Here is an 11,829-nt window from a genome sequence, read left to right on the forward strand (position 1 = left end):
CCGACCCAAAAGTGCTTGCTCCTTTTATCTAGAAGTCACTCAAAAGGCAGTAAACAAAATTTCTCTTCACTTTTGTTTGTTCCTCTGTTTCCCTATCAAGAATTCCAGGAGAAGTGGGAGAAATAGCAAAATGTGCAACCAAGAGGCAGTCCTAGAGAATTATTCTCTTATTGATGAAAGAATTCAGTAAATTCCTAGAATTCCTTTCTCATCTTCAAAGATTACCCTGGATCTTATATTTTAGGGCTCGGCTTCTTACTGCTTGTCATTATCACTAACTGTGGTGTACTCGGTGTAGGACAGTGACTGGACTCGCCACTGCTATGCAAAGAATGCCAAGGCAGAGCTCACCTGTCCTTGTGCAGATGGGGAGGGACAGCATGGGCCCTGCAGCATCACCCTCCAACATGGTAATTGTATTATCCAGAGCCACTGAACCTCCTGGGGCCTCAGATTCCTTATTCATAATATGTAGGCAGGTGCTATGCATCAGAATAATAAGGGCAGCTACATCATAGGACTGCTGTAGGGTAAACAGAATTATTACACAGAGTAGTGCCTGGCATGCACATGGCAGTTTTAAATAAATGTGGCCTATCAGTATAATAATAGTTAATACAGAACATAACACAAGCTAGAGTGTGATGAAGCCCAATAAGCCTTACAACAGACAAGTGAGAACTATGTGACCACAGAAGAGGGATCCCCAAAGGAGCAGTCAGAAATACAGTAAGCAGTAGACACGATTGGAGTAGGAGGCCAAAAATAAGCGAAGACAAGTGCTGTGTGCACTCCAGTGAGGGGAAGAGCCTTAAGAAAAACATGACATTACCTCCGGGACCGTGAGTAAACCAGTGTGTGTGCAGGGAAAAGCTGCCTTCGGACAGGAGGAGGGAATTACTTTACAAATGTAGATTGCCAAGGTGTTAACCTCTCAAACATCTCAAACTCTTTCTGCTTATTTAAATGAGAAAACATTTACTTATTCTTTGCTCTCAATTAATAAGCTGAATCAGCTGTTAACACAGAAGTAGCGCTAATCCCCAATTTTTGAAGTTGTTTTCCAAAACTTTCTCTCTAAGACAAGAATTTGGTAGAGAAACACCTTTCCCAAAGAAATCATGCTGTACAGAGGAAGAACTTTCCAGGTGGGTCTCTGCAGCCCCTGAGTACAGACGCTGCAAAGGCAGTTGTGACACTGCTGTCAATCTCACCCATTCACTCATTCAGTCAGCATTTGACAAACACCTCTCATGTCACTTTCTTAAGAGAGGGGCCACTGGTGTGACCAAAGAGAAGGCAGGTCTCCACTCTATTTTAGTGCAGGGAAGGGGAATCACAATGGACACAGAACACAAAGATAAACAGATGAATGGGCTTACTTGAGACAGTGAGAAGTGCTATGAAGAAAATAAAAGTGGGTGCTGTCATGGGGTGGAGGGCCAGTCTGAGGAAGTGACATCTGGACTGACAGATGAACGGTGATATAGAAGATAAGTGGCAGGAAGTCCCTAGCAGAGAAAACAGCAGGAGCAAAGACACCAAGGCTGGAAAGAGCTAGGTGTGTTCACAGAACAACAGAAAACCAAGGAGGTGGAGCAGAGTGAGAGGAGAGCACCAAGGGAAGCATGTCCTAAGCAAAAAATAATTCTGAATTCTAGTTACGGAGGTCAAACACACACTCTTCCTCCTGTGGGCTACCAGAGGTTTAGCAGCTCCTCAGATCTCCACGCAAGATGGATGAGGCTGGGGGTTCCAGAAGCTCCCATGACCTGGGGCTCTCTCTCCCGGATCTAGGACAGGGCCTTGGGATCCCAAGAGTCTGAGCAGAGGAAAGTGAAAGACGTGGGTGGGGAAAGGGTCACTAGGGGGTCATAGCTCCAGCACCCACAAAGACACAATTTGGGAAGCAGGGGTAGGGGATTTCAGTCTATTGAGCAGAGTTTTAGTATAACTTGTTTAGTTAAGAGAAAAACTCCTGCCTTTCATTTCCTTATTTTGTCTGGGAGCTTCCAAATTAGCACTTTGGACAAAAATCCATTGGGAACACCAGAAAATCCAAGAGTAGGCTATGTGCAAACCAAGACCAGGGGAACTAACGCAGTTGCTAGTGCATCACTAACCTTTTAAGATTTATGTTAAAAAAACAAATAAACCCACCATGCTACCCTAGTAAATGTCCCTAAGGACCATTCTGAAAAATAAAACAAAACCACTAATGGATAAAAATTGAATCTCACCTATTTTAGCAATTTTTTATGAGACTTTTCTATTTTATTTGTTGTCCTTGCTTTTAAATGCTTGATTTTTATAACCACCATGCATATTATAGTAGCAAAATAACTAGTGACTGATGATAATTAAGAATGAGAAATTTAAGAAATTCCTGTTTTTCCAAGCCAAGTTTCAACTATATGTTTTTGCTACTAAAATTGTGCTTTTTTATACAAATGTTGAATATAAGTAAGGTGCTCTGGGGATGTTAGTGTTTACATTTTTTCCCATTTGTTATTTATTAGTACGAATTAATATGCCAGTTTGCATTTGACACTAGATTTTTTAATTTTTAAAATAAGACCAAATTTCTCTATGCGGTCATACTGCTTTCTTGAAAAAAGATGATTTTTATATAGTCATAAGAAGTAAACTCAAAGAATGTGGCCACAAATTCTAGGTATTTTGAACATTTCAGGTATAGTCATTTCAAGGCAAACCATCAATACATAGGTCAATGAATTTTATACCTGTTCTATCACATGAATTTTACTCTACCAGTATTTCTAAGGAAGATGAACACCCAGGGTAAACAAATATATGTTATTTCCAGGTTTGGAATATATAAGTTGTTATTCTTAATAGCATGTCTATCTTCTGTTAAAATGTGATTTAAAAAATACTTCTACCTACAGCAATACAGAAGGAACACTGGTAATTTGGGGAATAAAGTATTATTTCTGAAAGAAAAAGAACTAAGGCTAGAAGCTAAGAACTTCAAGATATCTGGACTAGTACCATTTAAGAGGAGAATAATTATATCATCTCTGTCCTCAGAATAGTAGGCACAGATCTTTGAAAAGTTAAATACCTTACTCTCATATTCTAAGTGAGATGAGTTTAAAAGTTCATGTGTGTGAAAGTGCTTTGCAAATCATAAACTACTGTGAGATGTAATGACATGCCATTATTATTTTTTGAGTTGGTTTATTATGGCAACTCTTATGGCTAAAGCCCTATCATTATTTTTTTCTGTGAGCAGATCCAGACCATCTAAAATAAGAACGATCAGAACAATCTGCCCTCCTAAAAGTAGAGACAGCCAACGGAAAATGTTATTCCATCCAAGAAATCAATTTGTTTATTCATAATTTGAACAAACTACCTCTGTGCCAATCCCTGATTGGTCTCTCCAAGAACTTTTTTAAACTCGCCAGAACAGATGGAGGGGAAAAAAAAACCCTAAAATCTCATAGCATAATTAGTGGCCTGGAAGCATGGAGTAAAAACCATGTAACCAAATCCTTAACAGGAAGGTCATTATTCGGACATATTCATTACACTTTGAATAGTTATCAAAGTATACATTTTAACACAAGGCTAGCAGCATCAAATGCCTTTTCCCCAAGTCACCATTCATTTTTTTAAATCTAATCTTAACTCTATTACTGTTTTAAAAATCATGTGATCTTAAGCCCAGTGAGTTCTATCACTCTTTTATCTAGGCTTTTCATATTAGTTTTAAATGCTTAATATACTATAAAATGGACAAAATGATATCCAATAAATAAACTGGATTGCCAAGAGGCACTTCGTTTAAAAATATTTTAATTGCCTGAAATAATTTACATAACTCAGTTTATTTTACACCTGTCTAGATGTCGCCCAGTAACTAACTAATTAATCTTCATATACTTATGAAAAGTAGAATGAGAATCATAAATGTTCATAATTTGGGGAAAAAAAGAGCTGAGGCACAGAGAGATGAGTACCTTGCAGAGGAGGGTTCAGAACTTAATCCCCATGTCTACTCTGCTCCCTTCTCACAGTCTGCAAAGAAGAGAAACAGGATTTATGAAGTAGATTTGCAAATCATGATAACATGAGTAAGAGTGTGATTATGTAACTTCAAACATCTTTGCGTTTAACAAGCTAGAAAACCAGAGCTTGATATTTATTGAATTGCATACATGCTTTTTCCTGGTTTCTTGTTTACAATAAATTTCATGGCAGGATATTTCAATTTGTGAATTCTAGCCAGACTGCTCTTTAATAAGACTACAGCCTGTTTGGGTTTTAAAGCTTTCTGATATTTATAGATGTTTACTTTGGGTCTCTAAAAACCACAGAAAATGTTCCCCTACTATAAAAATACTGATCTGTTGTACTTTCAAAACATAATATGAAAAATCCCTGTGATGAATTTTTCTTTGTGATAAAATCACACTCTTTTTTCAGTTCTTTGACAAGTGGCACTATTATTTATAAAACTGAGTTACATAGGATAGTATATAACAACAGCCACGATATTTTGATAAAAGATGTCAGATAAATGCTTTGCTTCAAAAGGCTAATTCAGAAACCATTTTTCCCCTTCCTTGGTATGCATGAAACCTTCTAGAGCAGCTGGCAGGCACACAGCACACTGCCTATGTTAAGAACATGCAATATCCGACTTAAAGTTTTAGCTTTTGCCAAAGTGTCACCATCGTCAGTAACCACGTCAGGGTGCCCTCAGAAGAAAGTCAGAGGCTTCTCTAGCTGTTTCTGTCACTGAGAAATCATACTTAACCAAACCAGTGTTAGAGTGCTCACCTCCTCCTAGAAACATTGTGTTAGATCAGCCGACTCCACTTGAGCATCTAAGGATTAACTCAGATCACAAGTTGAGAGAAGAGAGAGCAGCGCCAATAAGAACGAACCAAGCTCCTAAAATAATGCATCCCTAACATAGTCACCAATTCTATCCTCAGCCGTGCTTTGATCTAGAGCAGGCCCTAAAACTCCAGAGTTGTGTTTTTCTGGGTCTGCCAAAATTCAAGTTCCTACACAAATTTGTTGATTTGGGTCCATTACTATAATTATTAGTTTCATTAAAACTCATTAAAACTCTTTCTATTGATGAGACTAGACAGAAGAAGGCAAACAAATTTTATTTCATAAGGCAACTTTTATCTATTAGTAGTAGCTGTCTAGGGGTCTGATTTGAGAAGAATTCTTAGGCACTGTAGGGAAGTACAGCCTAATGATTTCATGATGTCTGCTAGCCACGGGTACAGGTCTGTCAAATCCCCTGGGTTTATATCATGTGTAGATAATCAATAAATATTTGTTGAAACAATGATTTTATGCAATATAGCTGAGGTCTCTTTGGAAAAGAGACTTTAAAAAACAAAGGTAACAGAAAGTAAATAGCTGCATGCTCTTAGACATAAATATATTCATTCATTCATTACCTTTCATCTGAAGTACTGCAATAGCTCCTTAAAGGATCTTCCTGCCTACAGCCTCACCCCTTTCCAAGCCACACTGCTGTTAAAATTACCTTTCCATAATATTGCTGGATCACATTTGCCCTTTCCATTCCCTGTTCCTTAATTTCATTAGGCTCTCTTATGAAGTATGCCACACAAGCATATAAAAACCACCCATGGCAGGTAGATAAATAGATAAATTAGCTAGACAGATGAATGGATGGAAAGGTGGTAGGTAGGTAGATAAATGAACCCCTGATATTCACCTAGACACCTTCATTAACCAATTAACCATTATTCTGTTTCCTGTTCCCCTGGATTGATATCTCAGACTTTTTTCTTTGGCTCACAGACCTTGGTTCGCTTCATGAAACCTTTGGTTTCATTGTAACCCATAGGTTTAGATAAAAGACCCTTCCAGTGAGGGTCTCAGAAGAGGAAGGGTCCCCTGTTGTTACTGCACAGAGAGGCAGATTGAGACGATGACCTTTCCCTTATTAAAATCTTTTACTTGGAATATAAAGGGCAAGCTCCTTAGCAGTACAAAAACTGTCTTTCTCAATCTGGCCCCTGCTGTCTCACTCAACTTCTTATCGTACCACTAATCCTCGTTCTCCAAGAACGAGCCTCTTACAGCTCCCTCACCTTACCATGATGTTTCTACAGTTCCATGCTTTTTTACATGCTGTTTCTGCTTTTTCTGTATGCTTGACAAACTCCAACTTGGTTTTGAAAACCCAGTTCATAAATTATCCTATGCCACACCCTGGATAAAGTTAATCATTCCCTTCTCTGGGTTAGGTCTGAATCTCTCCCATAAATATTTCTAGAGTTGCAACAATCATGTGCTTCATTAATTAGTTTAAATTAATATCTGTGAACTGGTTGACAGCAGGAACTTTGTCTTAATTTCTCTCTGTTTTCTTTGCACCCAGCACAGTTTAGGACACATTAAAAATAACTAAGGATACCTGCAAGGTTTTCTGTTTGGGATGCAAAGGGGACAGTGATGAGATTAACTCAAGAAAAGGGATAAAAAACAGGAGCAGATCATACATTGAGATGTAACTTGTTTCATTTGGAGATGTGCAAATTTCAACATCCCAGTTATATGTGCCATAGAAGAAATCAGAACATTGGGAAATCTGGGCTGAGAGCTAAGAAAAGGGGGTGACAGCTGATGATAGTTATTTGGGAGTCATCAGTACATACATGGTGGTGGAAGTCATGGATGGATAGAGTGGACCTAATGAAAGACAAGAAAAAGGCAAGAAGAGAACCCTGTAGAGCACCCAAAATCTAGCCCAAATTTTAAGGGCCAGTGAAGAACATATAGAGAGATGAAGGCTGGGAAGAATGATATGGAAGAACCTAGAGTATCTCAAAGGCCAAGGGCTTTGAAAGATTAAAACAAGAAGGGGTATCAATCATGTTAGTGTCTCATAATGGTCAAGTGGAAGCAAACTAAACAGAGATGATGGGTTTTACAGTTTGCCAGGAGGGGTGTGCAGGAAAAAGCAAACCATCATTACAAGCAATTTCAGTGGAGGGAAAAGACCAGAAGAAACAGATTGCAGTCAGAGTGAATGAGTGACTTTCATCCAGACTTATCTCAGAGACCACGGCCTGAGCAAGAAGCCTTTGGTGGCTGCCTAGGTAGGAAATGGAGGGGAAGAGAAACAAGGAGGTGTGGTGAGAAGGAATTGGCAAATGAACAAAGCAGGAAAGATTCTACTCTTCCCAATGCAACATTCCACATATTTTATATTTTGGGTAAGATGTCCTTAGGAAAATTGTTCCACAATCCCCACTGGTGATAAATGCCTATTCCTCCATTCCTTATGTTTTCATAAAGGAAAGGGAACATTGACTCCACAAGAACATACCGTCTCTGCCTTCTTTTCACTTCTCCTTCGGAAGGAATAATTTATCTAATTTTTGAGTTTGAGAGAAGGAACTGAGTTTGTCTAGCTCATCAACTTTCTCCTTTAAATTCATAAAAGGCACAGTATCTCCCATTCTGTTATATATCAAACAGCCTGCCACAACTAGGGAGGCCTGGGGCTGCCCAGCTCTGCCTACAAGTGAGGGGTCAGTTTACATCAAAAGGGGCTGTGAGAGAAGCCCGTGGGGTCACAGACGCAAGCCACATTCTCTGATTTGGCCACATCATTAACACAGCTCCATTTGTCCGAGTCCTGTGTTTGCTTCTCAACTAGATCTGAACTCAAGGGGAGAAGCTGCGATTAATTTTTGTTGCATTAAAACCTTAAAACTACTTTTCAAGGGGATGGTTACAGAAAAGATTCAGAAATATAAGGCCTCCAATTCTTCATCTGAGAGATGAAGAAGCTGAAGTGGATAATCTCTAAAGTCCCTTCCAGCAACCTCTCAGCATGTGTTTGCTATTGTGAACATGTACATATCAGACAAGTAGGAAGGCTAAGGAGTCAGACACATCTCAGAAGCAAAGAGAAGTGGGGATTCAAAGCAGGAGTGGGTGGTCAGCAGCATAGGAAACAGAAAGGTCTCCTGTGTTGAAGACAAATTGAGAGATCATAGGGCACCATATCAAGAATATTCTCCGAGAGAAAAATGAAGATTGCTCTATATAAACAAAAAAGTACATACACAGATGTACAATGTACATAGAGATAAAGAAAAAAACAAAATAGGGAATCAGGCTGGAAAAAAAATCTCCCCAATTCTACAGCATTTCTATGCTAATATAAGTCCCTTCCCCTACTAGATTGTAAGATTTTGTAGCTTTGCACCTAAATTTTTGATTTTTCCAGGGAAAAATGAATAACCACAAAATGCTTAAAAGCAAATGCTAGGAATTATTTGGCTTAAAGAAAAAACAGAGACTTTTAATCAAGCTGAGGACGGTAGAATATTATTTTGCTCTCTAGCCTCTTGGAAGCGCTAAGGCCTTTCTGATTCCAATGTTCCATACACCAAGGGACTTAGGTGAGGAGGGTTTCCAGGCTCTGAGCTCAGTGAAAACAATGGGTATCCAGGAGAGTCATGGAACTCTTGGCTCAAGGACTAATGGACTGCATCTGATTCATCAGTGAACACCTCTGGGACCAGAGTGGGGAAAGCAAATTGTTTTTTGCTGCTGTTGTAAACAAAAATGTCACTCAGCCTTGCCCTAAATTCTTCCACAGGAAACCTCTGCTCACCTGCCTTTGGAGACACTCAAGGTCTCCTGTGGGCACTCTTCAGGGGTAGAAGTAAGGTGTGTTCTGTGCAGTGCTTCAGTTGCTATGTGTTTTGTTGTGGCAACCACGATTCACAAGGGCATGGCTGATCCACCACAGCTTTCAGCTATAATCCCCCCCGGAATCTATCCCTGCTGTTAGAGGGATAATTATCTGGTTATCCCTGAGGCCAATTCATGCAGTTTTCACATAAGAATCACCTCTTGCATAAGACATGAAATTTAAAATCATCCCTTCATAGATATCATTGAGTCACTCCATTACCTCTGGGACAGATATAAATTATGCATTCTTTGATTCTCTTTAAATTTTTAGAGGCACATGGGGACAAAGAAGGATCTCATTGGTACTAAAAAATGTCAGGCATTCCAGAAAGAAACAATAAGTTGTGAGATATTAACTGCTACTAGTGCTCAAAAAGCTCCCTGTTTGGTCAAGGAAATCACATAAAGCATGAAAAACTGATAGCAGGCTTGCATGCTAATGACTGCCAGTGACAAGGACTCGCTGAATGTCACTGCTTCACCTACTCATGCTGTTCATTTTTCTTATCTATATGACTTCTCTTTTCACAGAACTGATGAGCCTCTATAAATTAGCATCCTTCTGGATGTCTGCAACCAAGAAGGTACTCAAAAATATCCATGTTAGGACTCCCTGCACCTTTACACATCTCCCTTCCTCCATTCCACACCCTAATATCAAGAGAGCTATCTGTACTATGGACATGGTGTTTTATGAATCCTGTAGGTCTTGCTTGATTTCTATCTCTAGATGCTTCCAAGACTTGCTATCATAGGTGTATTCATATTTCAGAGAGGGGGTGATATTGTCAAAATTAGCATGAATAAAATGCAACGGTTGTCACTGCAAGAATAAAGAAATGTGTGCATCCTCATGCCCTGCTGCCACACTGGCCTAGTTCACCCCAGCATCTGTTCTGTAGTGATGAACCATCCCAGATGCAAGCTGGCAGCACAGCACTGCATACCACAGAGGGCTAAAAGTATTCTGCATTCAATATGAACGTGGCTAATTTTCTCCATTATTATCCAATAAAGGAACATTCCTTAAAGATTCAAACCCATAGCATACTGTTCACCTCAGATTCCTTGATAATTTTAAGACAAATAAAAGAACATCATCAAACAGTCAACAACAACATCAAACAGTCCTTTTTCATTAATTCAACTGGTTGATCTTTACAGCAGCTAGTAAAAGTTTGAAGAGTTCCTGGACTTAGGGGAAGAGTGAGACAAACTTCAGTATCCAGTTTTAAAGCTCTCCTGAGGCAAAATGTATTGTGCGATATTAATTTTTCATGTTAAAAATTAGAAGTATTTGAAAACTATTGCTCCCCCAAATAGGAAGGAAAATCACTGTCCAGATGCTAAAATGTACCACTTCCACACAAAATGCCTTTAAGCCCTTGACCTAATGAGATTAGTGACAGGGATATGGATGACTAGAACAGAAAACAAAACTCAGAAAGAATTTAGTTCATGAACTGCCATATTTCTTCTGTCACTTAACCAATTTTCCCCCTCAAAATTACAACACAGACTGAAAATCTTCAAGGATAACGCTGCACATGACAGACTAAGTGCTACTTAAAATGTAATAATATATGTGTCAATCTGATAGGAAAAAACAAGAGGCCATGTGAAGGACTTTTCTGGTAGGCAGGGGTCCTAAAAGGTTATACAGATGACAATCAGGAAAGCAAACCATCAAACAGCTTTTTCCATCCAATTAGCCAAAGTGCAGTATTGTCAGCAGGCTCTACAAGTGAAAAAATCCTTTCAGCCTCAGCACTTGATGGTATGTATCCAATCTATTAACCAACCTTCAATGTACAATACATTAATTTCTACTAAAATTAATGTTTTGGGTTAAAATCAATGCTTAGAGGACATTAATGGAAATGATTTAATGTGTGTGTCATGCAAACTGCTTCCAAAGTTTTTAATCATTGTAATTCGCCATAAACCAAAATGATGAGAGACGGAAGAACACTCAGAATTCTAAACCTCCCACTGCTAACTAAAACATACACTTTTGTTTTCAACTTTAATCCCAGTTAGGGCATCTGTACTATTTATATACCTGTCATGCTTGAATTATCACTGGTTTCCTACAAACATACTTTAGCACATATAGGACTTTCCTTCAAGAATCGCTACATGGCTATTCACTTGGATTCACTGCAGAGTCACCAGGTGTGGAAAATCAATGTTATTCAAGACATTTCCACAATGACTGGCATCCATATTGAGAGAACCAAATTGCACTCTGCCTGCACCTACCTAAGGCTCTAGAAACAGTTTACCGTATTAAAATGTGATAGAAAGGGAAATGAACAAGTTAAAGCTGTATGTTCTGTTTCCTTCTCTCATGGAGGTTTCTTTAAAGTGGGGTCTGAAACAAAAACAAGACTAAGAAAATAAATAGCATCAGGGAATACAGAAGACAGACATGCCCAGAAGACTCAAGAGAAGCCTCTTCTTAGCTGCTGCAGAGGCAGACAAAGGGGTGAGGGACAGCAGCCACAGAAAGACAGCACTCCTGGAGAGAGGGCACCACGAAAAAAGACCCACGTGTACCTTAGGAGCTTACTGATTTCCAAAGTTTGGGCTAAAGTTCACCTAAGACTGAATTTAAAATTTATTTAAGTACCTATAATTAGACACTTTACATTTCGAGAGAAAATGTACAAGCATCAAGTATGCAGTAAATCAGCCAGCCCTGTGGTATTTAACTTCACTGAAAACAATCACCACGAAGACCTCTTGGACGGAGACAGAGGCCTGCATTGGACTTCCTCAATGGATGGGTCAGTGAGAACTGCCAGGAAAGTGAGACAGTTTTCATTCACAAACCAGGCGAGTCTCAGGAAACTACACTACGACTGCTATCCTTACCCTCCATGCTCTGCCCCTGACAGAGAGAAAAGACAACAGCTACTCTATGGACAGAGATAAGTCACAGAAGATTTCAGCAGCCAGCGTTCAGGCCACTCCTTCCAGCCACCAAAAAGTAGCCTCATTAAACTGTCCCTTAGCAAAACCTCTGCCTTCCTGCTGACCCACCCACCTTTAAATGCTTCTCAAAAGGATAAAGATGCTTTTACACTGTGG

Source organism: Galeopterus variegatus, unplaced genomic scaffold, assembly GCF_000696425.1.
Source record: "Galeopterus variegatus unplaced genomic scaffold, G_variegatus-3.0.2 Scaffold1675, whole genome shotgun sequence".
Taxonomy (NCBI): Eukaryota; Metazoa; Chordata; class Mammalia; order Dermoptera; family Cynocephalidae; genus Galeopterus; species Galeopterus variegatus.